Source organism: Bidens hawaiensis, unplaced genomic scaffold (assembly GCF_021521415.1).
Source record: "Bidens hawaiensis isolate Kalapana, Puna unplaced genomic scaffold, B.hawaiensis_p1.1 tig00004478_1, whole genome shotgun sequence".
NCBI classification, from domain to species: Eukaryota; Viridiplantae; Streptophyta; class Magnoliopsida; order Asterales; family Asteraceae; genus Bidens; species Bidens hawaiensis.
Window position 1 is genome coordinate 330,340 of NW_027491271.1, and position 13,975 is coordinate 344,314.

Here is a 13,975-nt window from a genome sequence, read left to right on the forward strand (position 1 = left end):
ACGTTCACCGTTAATAGTTGCCCTTGTCTCTAGCTGTGCGCGACTAACTGTATAACAATTACACGTATCAATTAACTATCACTACCCATAGTGTTCCTGGTCTAATTATAATCCACAACGAACAGGGGGTTCCGGGCGCAGAGCCCCTAGCAGCGGGGTTCTAGGGGCGGCAGCCCCTAGCTGGGGTCGAGCTGCCAGGTCAGCTTGGAAAAGTTTATTTACATTAATTGTAAATCTCTTAGTTTGGTAGACGTGAAAATTACAAAATAAAAAAGAACATTGATGTTATCCATAGACTCCTAAGAAGGGAACAATAGATATTGTTATAATCTTATTAGTAATTCATACCAAAGTAACCAACCACCATTTAGTTGCTTACGAATAATACCAGTCTTGTCATATGTGTTTGTTATCACACTACCATTTTGAAAAAAAAAATATATTTACATTTATTGTCTTAACACAATTTTCTTAAGAATTTTAAATTATTATCTAATTTGTCATCTCATTTGCTATAACGAATTAAGCCTAATTCGTTATCAGATCACAGTCTAATTTGTTATCGGATCACAGTCCAATTCGATATCTGCTTCGCTGTCCTGATTCGTTAGCTTAATTCGTTATCTTTCAGATTCGCTAGCTAATTCGTTATTCTGGTTCGTCATCTGTTTCGTCATTCTGATTCGTTATATGAACCTAGCGAATTGGGCAAGTAACAAATCACTTGATTTGTCTGATTCGTTATCTCAGTTCGTTAGCCTAATTCGTTATCTTGGCGTGACCTGATTCGTTATCTTAACGTAACGAATGGGTAGATAACGAATTAAAGGCTCATTCGTTATGAAGTCACATGAATGAGTCCCATTCGCTATGAACGCGTAACAAATTGATCATTTATAATGAATCATCCCAGTTCTTATCCAGACTTTGACTCAGAGGTCAAGGTCAAAATTGATAAGAACAAATAACAGTCAACATGTATTAGATCTGCAATACTCCTTCTTTTCTTAACCAAATATCATGATTTAGGTATCATTGGAATCGTCTATGCAGCGCCTACAAACCCCCCAAGGGTTCAATCATCCAAATATTCGCGTTTACATGGTGCGATTTAAGCATCTATAATACGGGTTTCTTTAGGTTAACATTTAACCTATCAAACGTTAATCAATTTCAGTAAGTTTGGCTTCGTTGGATTTGTTTTTACCATACTAAAACAGATCTATGATTTCTAGACTAAATCCAAACTTAAACGAACAAGTTCTCGATATAAACGTACCTTAAACGAGTAGTTTTACGAACACGGTCTAGTCTTGATGTTGTTTTGGTTCGTTACAACGATCTAGCACCAACAAGCTCAGGTTTTCACCTTCGTATCTCTGCTCGGGTTTTAGGATGGTGTTCGTGTGTGTTTTTCAAGGTGTAGGCTATGGTGTAGAGAATAAGATGGATAAAATGGAAAGGATTAGGTTTTAAGGGGTACTTATACTTCCTTAAGCCCATGGACCTAAGGCTCATCTTCCCTTTTTGGTCCATATTTAATTCCATCTAATTAGCCTACTTAAACCATCTTTATTATTTCTCTACTCATTTTAAGTAACTTTTCCCTCATAAATAAATAATATATAAAATATTATTCTCAGAAATTTCAGGATGTTACAGTAATGGACTTGGGTTAATAAGGAAAGGAGAAAGACCATGGGCTTCAGCTCATGACCCATGATATGTAAACCTTAATAAACCCATAATTCATTCATTTCCACTCATTCCAGTATTCCATATACCACCCAAAACACACACTTAAGCTCTCTCTCATCTTTCGCTTTATCTAACCGAAACCAAGAAGGAAAACCGAGCATCGATCCAAGGTAATGATAGTATGATATTGTATGGACCCAAACCCCCTATATCTAGTCGCGAAACGACGAGCCGGCACCCTTAACCATCAAAGTCACGAGATCCGGATGGAATCGAGTATAAACCGATCTAAAGACGAGCTTTGGGGTCACCCTAGCTCGGATATGGATCGAACGGGGCGAAAAACAGTGAAAAAAAGATGTAAAACGGGGTAAAATACGCTTGGCCACCGCCTGGTTTTCGGCACGGCGGCGTACGAGGTTAAGGTAATGTCAGAGAATGTTCTGACATTCTCTGACCTAGTGACGAATTCGCTACGCAGTTCGTTAAGGTAGGATGACGAATTAACCCTATTCGTTATGCCCATTCATTAAGGAGACATAACAAATTAGCAGCAGTTCGTTATGATCATTTGTTAAGGCCAGTTCATTAAAAAGACCAGTTCGTTATAAAGCCAGGTCGTTATAAAGACCAGTTCGTTATAAAGTCCAGTTTGTTATAAAGGCCAGCTCGTTATAAACACCAATTTGTTATGAGGGTCAATTCGTTATAAAGATCCATTTATTAAGAAGTAACGAATGAACCTCATTCGTTAAGGGGATAGATAACCAACTAAGTTTGAAAGAATTACAGAAAGGTCCATGGACTTAGAATAATATGATTTAATTACAAAGAAGCCCTCGAACTTTATGAATTAGCGAATAAAATAATAAATTAAAATTCTAATGAAAAATATGTTAAGACAGTTAATGAAAATAAAATTTTTCCAAGCTGACCTGGCAGCTCGACCCCAGCCAGGGGCTCTGCCCCTTGGACCCTGCTAGGGGTTTCCGCCCCTAGAACCCCGCTGCTATTGGTGCTGCCCCTGGACCCCAGTTCATTGAGGGTTATAATTAGACTAGAAACACGATATGGATAGTGATAATTAATTGATACGTGTAGTTGTTATACAGTTAGTCGCGCACATCTAAAGAAAGGAATAACCATTAACGGTGAACGTAACCGCATGCAGGTGAGTTTCTAGCCCCATTTCTTTGTTATGTTTTCGGGGCTGTGTGCATACTCAATGTGAATATTAATACACTTACCTTAAGTGGTAAGTGTATGTCCTAATGATAGATGTGATAGTTATACTTATGTTATGAATGCATGTTTGTCGGTACGTGAACGGTCTTCGGATATTGCACGTATTGCCAGGAAAGGTGTGTCTTATATAAGATGCATGAATGAGTAAGAATATATATATATATATATATATATATATATATATATATATATGAACGTATATAATAGAATGAATGTATGAAGAAGCGTAGGGATGGTTGATTAGATAGAGAAGGAAGCGACCAGACCCTAATAATATCTGAGATAGAGAAGGAATGGTCCAGACCCTAATAATATTTGAGAAAGAGAAGGAAGGTACCAGACCCTAATAATTCTGAGATAGAGAATGAAGGGATCAGACCCTAATAATATCTGAGATGGTAAAAATAGTTATCTATGTATTATGAATGTATGAAAGTATGAAAGACAGAAAGAAAGTATGCATGTACAAATGAAAGAAAGATAATAGGCTAAGTATGTAATATGTATCTACGGATACGTATATATGAATATGTGAATGTATTGTATGTTGCCTAATTAACTAGAACTCACCCAGCGTAGCTGACTTTTAGTATGCACGCATGTGAGTATGATGAGATAGCTGGCTTGAAGGGGGACACATGGTAGATGAATAAAGAAGCTGACATCTGAAGACTCGGTTGTTAATGTTTGAACTAAAAAGCATGTTTTAAGTTGTGTTTTAAATACAAGTTATGAATGTTTTGTAATGAATGTTGAATTTTTATTTATTCCGTGAAAGTTTTAATTAAGTCTGATATTTAGAACTGTGTTTATGAGTAAATCCAACGCTAAAGTATGGCACCGGGAGTGGGGCCTTACAATTAACAAATCTAAACAAAATATATCTTATTATATATCTTGTTTTCTTCATTCATCCAGTAACGATGCAATAGTAAATCTCTTAGTTTGGTAGACGTGAAAATTACAAAATAAAAAAGAACATTGGTGTTATCCATAGACTCGTAAGAAGGGAACCATAGAAATTGTTATAATCTTATTAGTAATTCATACCAAATTAACCAACCACCATTTAGTTGCTTACGAATAATACCAGTCTTGTCATACGTGTTTGTTATCACACTACCATTTTGAAAAAATATGTCCAATGGTAATGACATATCACTTTCATGACCTTGTTTGACTTGGTATTTCTATCAATTATAGGATTACCTCAACATTGTTGGCTCTTTTTTCGAGTTCATAATTGTTTGATGAAAATGTTGAAAAATGTGTATTTGTCTCGATAGTTGATCACTATTTCAAATTCCAAAAAGTTAAGGTCAAATAAGATATCTTTATCATTTTATAATATCAAATGTTAATGACTATTTCAATAAATAAAAAACAGAATTTGAAAGTTTGAAATATATGTGCTTGGAAGTTATTTTAAGAAAGACTATGTGAAGTCTTTTAGGTCGAGACTTGCTTTGATACCTCTTTATGCGAAGTCTTGAAATACACAAATTTTTAACTCTATATATGGATATGGTATATAAATTAAAAGCTAGTTAACGATTTTAATTTTTTTACAATGAAAATAACCCATGTTAACGGAAACCCAAATTGGTAGTTTTTGAAACAGGTTCATTTAATAAATAATGTCCCCTTTTGAGCTGACCAAAACTAATACTTTTTAGAAAGTTATAATCCGAGTCGAACTCATTTTTTTTAAATGATCATTTTAACCATAATCCAAACCCAAATTGACACTTTTTGCAAAAAAAAATTAAATTAAATTAATAAAGAATTGACTCGTTTTAAGTCGGCCTAAATTTAGCAGTTAAAACGAAACGTAGCCCTACCTACCAAACATTATAGTAAACAAACATGATTAACAAAAAGTACCAGGTATTTCGGGTGTGATATCTTAGATGCCAAGGATTTTGGGTATGGTGTCGGTGTAGGCAGATGTAGGGCTTTGGTGCTGTAGTGATGTCATGAGTCTTAGTTGACAGCAAACTCTCGTTTAATTAGCGCTTTCGATTCAGACTTTGGCTGACTTTAGGCTCCATTGACTCGTTTAATATTTAATTTCTTTTTACCTTGTTTCGGATCACAAACCCTACGGGAACCATTTAGAGTGTCTGTTACCTCACATTCGAAGAAAACATCAACAACTTCAGTTTTTAGCAATATTACACTGATAAATGATTTAAAAACCTGTAGTTAGGAAACAAAAAGCAAGTGTTTTCGTTATAATCTATACTATATATAAAGCATGAGTGAGGGACCTCTAAATTTTTAAGAGGTACCAAACTTGTTGCTTTTAGTGCAAACTACAATGCATAAGATTAAGATATTTTAAGCGCAATTTTGTCTTTTGACAACTTTGTCTTTTAGCAAAAGCAATATTATGTTACGGTTGATTCAAAAATAATTACAAGATTGGTCCTTTAACTTTAATCACATTTTGTTAATTCATATAATAGTTACATATGTATCCCTTATTATAAACCAACTACCCCGACGACGTTTAAACACTTATAAGTTTTTCACACACTAATATTTTTTTAAAACATTATACCATAAAAACGAGTATTTTATTCTCTTTAATTTGAGTATGATATTGCTATATTTTTTGCATTTTAAAAACATAGTGTGTTACGTGATTACCATTAAAGACCGACAAACGAATCAGGCGGGTTCGGCCATTCGGGTCATGAGTCTAAAAGGTTAAGGATACAAAAAGGGTTACTTTAGTTTGGGTTGAGATGGGTTTGGGTTGCAAGCGGTCAAGTCATAAAAATTTTTGGTTTAGAACAATGTCAAGCGGAACGGGTTGTGAAGTGCTTACTAACACCGATTAAGATTCCAATGCCTCAATACGAGCATACTATCTTCGAGTTATGTGCGTACTGTTGTGAATACAGAAACGGTAATACCGGTTACGCATCCGATGTCATGTTTGCGTGCATATTCCGGCGCATCGCGCGGGCACGCAGCTAGTAATATCAGGATCTTAGTTGTGTGTATAAATTAACACCTACAATGCTGGAGAAACATAACACATAAATATAAAAAAACCAAACAAAAGAAATTTTCTAAGCATAAAACATAACATAATTTAATTATATCAAGGAAGAAATACCTTAAAAAAATGTACCTAACTAGTTACAAGCATACAACCTGTAACATCCTACTTTTGATTATAATAATAAAATAAATTTCATTTATTTTATAGTGTGTAGTTTATCGGTTTATAATAAACTAATAGAAGGCGGGCTTGGACTTTAGAAGATGGAATGAGATATGGAATGGGCCTTAGGTCCATGGGCTTAAGGGAGTATAAATACCCCTTAAACCTAATCCTTTCCATTTTTATCTCTACACCATAGCCTACACCATCAAAAACACACGCAAACACCATCTTATAACCCGAACCAAGATCCAAAGGCGAAAACCCAAGCTTGTCGGTGCTGGAACGTCGTGACGGACCAAAACAACATCAAGGCTTAACCGTGTTCGTATTTCGACTCGTTTAAGGTACGTTTATAACGAGAAATCGTTCATCTAGGTTCGGGTTCGTTTAGGTAGTCCTAGATTTGTTTGGTTATGGTAAAAACAAAGCTAATGCAATGAATCTTACTGAAATTCGTTAACATATGTTAGGTTAATTAATCACCTATGAGACGTATGCCTATATGAACAAATCGCACCCTTTAAACATGAATGTTTGGTTGATTGGACACCTAGGGTTTGTAGGCGCTATGATTATGAGTCTATTGGTACCAAAATCATGTTATTTCGTCAAGATTTGGAGGGTTAATTGCAGATCTGAGGGTCTGTTGACTATTCATTGTTCATATCAATTTTGACTTTGACCCTGAGTCAAAGTCTGGATAAGAATATACACCAATTAGTTATGATAAGATAACAAATAAGGAGGATTCGTTATTCACCAATTCGTTATATTAAGATAACGAATCAGGAGGATTCGTTATTCACCAATTCATTATATTAAGATAACGAATCAGGTGATTCGTTACACACCCATTCGCTATATTAAGCTGACGAACCAGAATAACGAATCAACTAACGAATCAGGATAGCGAATCACAGGATGTTCTATTAACGAATTAGATGACGAATCAGATGATGATCAGATGACGAATCAGTTAACGAATCAGATCAAAAGATAACGAATTAGCTAACGAATTAGGCTTAATTCGTTATAGAGAATGGGTTAACGAATTAGAAAATAATTTAAAATCCTAATGGAAAATGTGTTAAGGCAGTTAATGAAAATAAATTTTTCCAGCTTAACCCCAGCCAGGGGCTCTACCCCTTAGACCCCGCTAGGGGCGCTGCCCCCGGACCCCCGTTCGTTGTGGGTTATAATTGAACTAGAAACACAATATAGATAGCGATAGTTAATTGATACATATAATTGTTATACAGTTAGCCGTTCACAGCTCAAGAAAGGAATAACAATTAAACGGTGAACGTAATCGTGTTCAGGTGAGTTTCTAGCCCCATTTCCTTGTTATGTTTTTGGGGCTGTGTGCATACTCGATGTGAATGTTAATACACTTACCTTAAATGGTAAGTGTATGTCTTAATGACAAATGTGATAGTTATGAATGTATGCTTGACAGTACGTGAACAACCTTCGGGTATTGCAGGTATTGTTAAGGCAAGTATAGTGTAGTAGGTATGATATGTGTATGTGAGTAAGGAAGTATGTACGACTATGATATGTATGATGTTAAATGTATGAATGTGATAATGGAAATGATAATGAAAGGTAAGGTTAAAGGGTTGCACACCCTAATAATATATGCGAAGGATAAAGGGTTGCATACCCTAATAATATATGCGAAGGTTAAAGGGTTGCATACCCTAATAATATATGTGAAGGTTATAGGGCGTAATGCTCTTTAAAACGTAAGGTATGATTATCTAAGTATGAAAGTATGAAGTATGTACGAATGTATGTAGCTATGAATGTGTTGTATGTGGTATGATTAACTAGAACTCACTCAGCGTAGCTGACTTTTAGTATGCACGCAGGTGAGTAGAATGAGGCAGCTGGCTTGAGCGGGGGCACATGGCAGAAGAATAAAAGTATGGCATCTAAAGAACTAAGACATTTTAAATTAATGTTTTGATTTGAAAGACAATATGTTCGTTTAAGACAAGTTATGGATTTGATTGTATTGTTTATGAAAGTTTTTAATATTCCGCGAATGTTTTAATTAACTCTGATATTTAGAACTGTGTTAATGAGTAAATCCAACGTCCAAATGTGAGGCACCAGTAACGGGGCCTTACACAACCAAATGCCAAACATATCTCACACACCAATGTGCTAAAACATAAATCATAATACTCAAACGGCAAACACCTTAATCATAATACACCAAACTAACCTACACTCAAAGCAAAAGAAAACCAACACATATACAACAAACCAAGCAAAAAAATATGAAATTGACGCCTAAACATAAAGCATCACAAGAACCAAAATTAAACAAAATATCACAAATGATAACATGTCTCTTTTTAGATAAATACTAAGCAACTAAAATGCAACTGAAAATAACAACAACAAATAATGAAATAATAAATCCAAACAACAATAAATAATGAACAAATAATGACAAATAATAACTTGTTTACCTAACCCAAACAACAATAAATAACGAACACAATAAATCTACTCGACAAAAAATAACTACATAACATGCAATTAAAATCCTAAAACTTTAAGTAATTACCTAGCGTAAACATCGCACTTCCGATTCTACGATTCACTGAACCAACCATGAAAGTAACAAAAAAATAAGTCACAAATGAATGCTATGAAACCCAAATACTATTAACAGAAATGAAATAGAGTAAACAAATTTGGTACACAACAACTAAGATGCCACGAATTCGGTTATATTATGTGTGTGTTTCCTGTAATTATTAGGCATTGATGTTTGACAAAATGACCAATTCAATTTTAGGTAAAATGAAAGATGAAGATGATGAAACCGACTTACCCGACAACGCGATAATGAGAGGAACGTTGTAATGGGTACTACAAAGCAACAAAAAATGAAGAAGAAACACAATAAAGCTAACAAAATTCGATCTATGGTTATATATATATATATATATCAAAGATTAATGATTAAAATATATGAAGAGAGAGAAACGATGAATAAAGAGAGAATAGTCAACACTATGTTAAGAGAGAGTATTTTGAATTTGAATTGTAATCTAAATATTTCTCTTTCTTTTGTCTGTTTTGTAGTGGCTGGTGAGGAGGAAGTAGGCTTCCATTGGAAGATTCAAAGAGAAGCTTATAAAGGAAACTTTATAAAAGGAAACGTGGATAGTTTGGTTGATGAACACAATAGCATGATGAACCTGGTGTTGACACGTATAAAGGGGGGTTTGAGGATGTGATAAGTGGCATAACTTTGTTCCTTTATTATATATAGAGATAGAGATATCAAGTTGCTATTTTAATAGATATTAGCATTAACTAGCATGTAATAAAATAAAATAATATTATTTATTATGAATAGTAGAAGAATGTGATATAACTAACATTTGCAAATATATGTGTATATATATATATATATATAGGTAAATGATCAAATACGCTAATAACTTATCGTACAATACGTACGCGACAATTTTAAACGTCGATTTCAAAAGACACGCAGTGGCAAACTTGTAAATAATTTCAATTCGTTTCCATCCTAATTAAACGCTACATCGATTCAACCATCTTCACCGACACTATTTGCAAACACTAATTCAATTGGATTGAACTGAAATAAGTCGTTCGCAGAAACCCATTTGCAGAACTTTTTAATACGTTCCATATTTGTTCATATAATATAATAGATTATCAAATTGACTGTCGATTAATGATTTTTTTTTATAAATAAGAGATTATATAAAGTGATTAAACTATTTGCAAACACCAATTCAATTGGATTGAACTGAAATAAGCCGTTCGCGGAAACCCATTTGTAGAATTTTTAATACGTTCCATATTTGTTCATATAATAGTTGATTATCAAATTGACTGTTGATTGATGATTTTTTTATAAATAAGATATTATATAAAGTGATTAAACGTTTCATTCATGTTTGTTTGCTTAAACGTTCTACGATATGGTAGAACGTATTTACAGAATGCATTAACATAAAGTATAAACAATCTGATGATATCAAGTAGCACGTATTAACTATTCATATAAACAGTCTGATTATTAACTTGGGATCGACTATGAATTGTAAATCAGGCTTGATGTTACTGAATATGGGTTAGTATAAACAGAACGTATAAACAAGTAGAACGTATTAAAAGAATGAATAAACAAGTAGAACATATAAACAATATGATGATATCAAGTGAATGTATGAACACCCAGAACTTCTAAATTTTATCAGAACTTCTAAACTTTTTTAAACACCCTGAATTTCTTAGAAAGTATTAAAATGTTTAAAGATGTTCCTTTTTTTTACACCCGGAACTTCTTTAAATGTAGTAGAACGTTTAAAGATGTTCTTTTTTGGTCATAACGTTTAAAGGTTTTCAGTTTTGTTTCAGAACGTTTAAACATAATATTTTGAACCCTAATCAGAGCTCGATTGAGTGCGTTATTTCTGTAATTCCATAATCGATTGATGATTCTAAAGCCTCTTACACATCAATTCGATTGATTAAATCATCAATTTTTGATCAATTTGAATATTATTAACCTACAGCGATAATGGGTTTATCGATTTTGATTATGCTTTAGTTTTGTGGATGATTTGATTATGGTTGAAGGCTTGCAGCGAGTGATGATCTGTTGTGCGAGAAGTATCTTTTGATTTAATTACAATTATGCCACCGCGTAGTTTTAATTGCAATTAGGATCGGGTGGTGCAGGGTCTCGCGTACCTAATGTACGATAACCTAATATTGTACGTTAACTCACCCCTATATATATATATGGATGAGATGAATAGAAAAAATTTGTAACCAAATTTATACACTTTTACGATTCTTATACATAGTTTTTGTAAAGAAAGTAGGTTAAACGAGGCTCGGGACCTTTCAAAGGAACCGAAGAAATGTGTTGCTAAGGCGTTTATTTACAACCCTGTGATTGATGGGTTTTGAAAAGTGGGTGGTGTGGTGGTAAAACTCGGGCGTTTCGGTGGCGAGATGATGCAAATTCGTTTAGTATTAGATAGGTTCGTTACGGTACCAAAAATAACCCAAATAATAAAATTCGTCAAATTAACATATTAAGTATTAAATAAACAAATTAAATAATAAAAATTATAAAACAAAAAAATATTAAAAAAATTTGAATTTCGGCTCCACCAAGCGACACCAAAGAAAATAAAAGCCGCTAAAAATGTTATGATTAGTATGTGTCTAGAAAATGTGCTATACCAACACACACCACAATCCAAATTGTTGATGTAATCGTTATATCTGATATACCTCCTTATAAAAGAAAAAAAGAAACAAATACTAGAAAAAAAAAAAGAAAAGAGAAAAAAAAATCCATAAAACTAAAAATAACGATTTTGAAAGTAATTTCAAAATAAGGAGGTAAAATAAGGGATCTCAAGAGCATTCTAAGTCAGTCCCTTAGATTCATCTTTAAAATTACACTAAGAAATATTATATTTTTCTTTTTTGTTTAATTAATAATATTATTTTATATATTTATCATTACAGTTTCTTTCTGCTCCACTTACTACCACTTCAACAAATATTAAAAAATAATACGGGCAAACAAAGTTTCCTCAAATTTACAAAAAATCATCACAATTTTTCTCTACACCCTATAATTTACACTTACAATCTCACCCTTACAATTTGCAATTTTCTTTCATATAATTTTAGATGATGGATTGAGTATGCTTTGAATGCTGAATTATTGTTTTGGTAACAACAAAAAAAAAGGAAAAGGGCGGACCATGACCCATGCTAAAAAGATGCAATAATGCATATTCTTTATTTATGTAGGACCATGTTATCTTATCCACTCTAGGGTTGTTTATGAACCAAGTCAAATCGAATACGGACATGCTCATACTTGGTTTGGTGTGAAACCGAGTCGAACCGAACGACTTGAATTCAAAGAAACGAGCGCTATGTTTATGCTTTAACTTAGTTTGGTTTTAAATCAAGCGGCTTGGTTCGGCTTGGTTTTTCTTGGTTTCGTACGAAGTTTTCAATTTTAAATTTTTAAAACTCTAAAATGTCATCAATTTAAGACTTTCAACTAAAAAAATGTATAGAGTTCCAACTCTAAAATGTCTAAAACTCAAAGTTAGCAAGAAACATACATAATAAGTTCAACGAAGATACTTGATCGATATTTTCTCCTAACAATACGTGTATCAGGTGTGACGAGAACTGGTAGCTAGTTTTTCAAAGGTGTAATCGGAGTACTAAACGGCAGAATGACACGAAAGTTTGTGGAAAAGTGGAATTGTGGAAAAATTGAGAAAGTTTGGATCAAATACAAATGAAATTAACACGCTAATATTAAGTTGAGTAATTATATATACAAGTAGAGATCTATGTAATTTTGTAATAGAGTAATTTTATATCATTAATTATTATAATTAGCACGTTAATTTCATTTGTACGTTAATTTTCCCTTACTTTGTATAATAATATGAAAAATTCCAATTTGTCTCCCTAGGTAGTATCGGCGGGAGATGGATTGACCACTGAAAAAGAATATGCGCATGATGTAACAATGTGTTTTTTATAATGGTCAGAATGCTCCCTGCAGTGTTTATTATGATCAGAATGCTCCCTGCAGTGTTAATAATTGGTTAAATGACCATTATACCTTTCATTTTCATTTTCATCATCAAGATTCAAACACATCAAGAACACAAACCCACAAAAAATCAAGAACATTAAGAACCCTAACAAGAACACAAACCCAGAAAATCAAGAACATCAAGAACCCTAACACAAACACAAACCCCGAAAATCAAGAACATCATCTCGATTTGTCTAAGAACCCTAACCCATAAATCTTATATAAACACATAAATTAGCATTATCATTCAAACACAAACTCATATCTTCATCATTCATCTTCATCATCTTCACCCGCAACCCATCACTGCCGCCGTCAGAACCATTACGTCGCCACGTAGCCGGAAAATCACGAACACGTTGCCGGAAATCAACATACCCACTACTCATATATTCATCTTCATTACCACCACCCATCTTCTTCACCCATAACCCATCACCGACGCCGTGCCGCCGTCGTCGTAGCTTCTAATCTCATAGATCTATGTTTTTTTTTAAATTCTTGTATAAAACTCATGTGGTTAGGGGTTTAAATCTGGATGAGGATGATAAATATGTTGGTTGATGTTTGTTCGTGTTTGGGTTTGGTGGTGGGGCTCATTTTCCGGTGGACGGCGGCGGCGGTGATGACGGAGTAGGATGAAAGTTTTAGAGGTTATGAGATGATAATGATGATAATGATGATAATCTGGAGTTCTTCTTCTTATTGTTATTATTATTATAGATTATTATTAGAGAAAACTATTATCAACATACATTATTATTATTATTATTATTATTTATCAAATTACTAAAGTGCCCTTGAACCAAACGGTCAACTACGAGTCAACTAACGGTAAACAAATAACAGGGGCTCAATATTCGCAACCAGGGGCTCAGGTGACCATTATAAAAAACACATTGTTACATCATGCGCAAATTCTTTTTAGTGGTCAATCCATCTCCCGCCGATATTACCCAGGGAGGCAAATTGGAATTTTCTCTAACAATATAGAAGCTAAGAATTTTCCGTAGAGTAGAGTGAGAATTTCCCAATTTTTTTTGGTACACTCTTATAGCATTCAATTAATGATTGCCCAAACGTACACTAATTATGAGAGGTGAGGAGGAGGAAAGGGGGGGGGGGGTGTTTGTGGTGTTTTTGGAGCCGGCCAATTTTGGTTATGAGAGGGTTAAAGTTGGAACAAGTGGACGGGGTGACGTGAC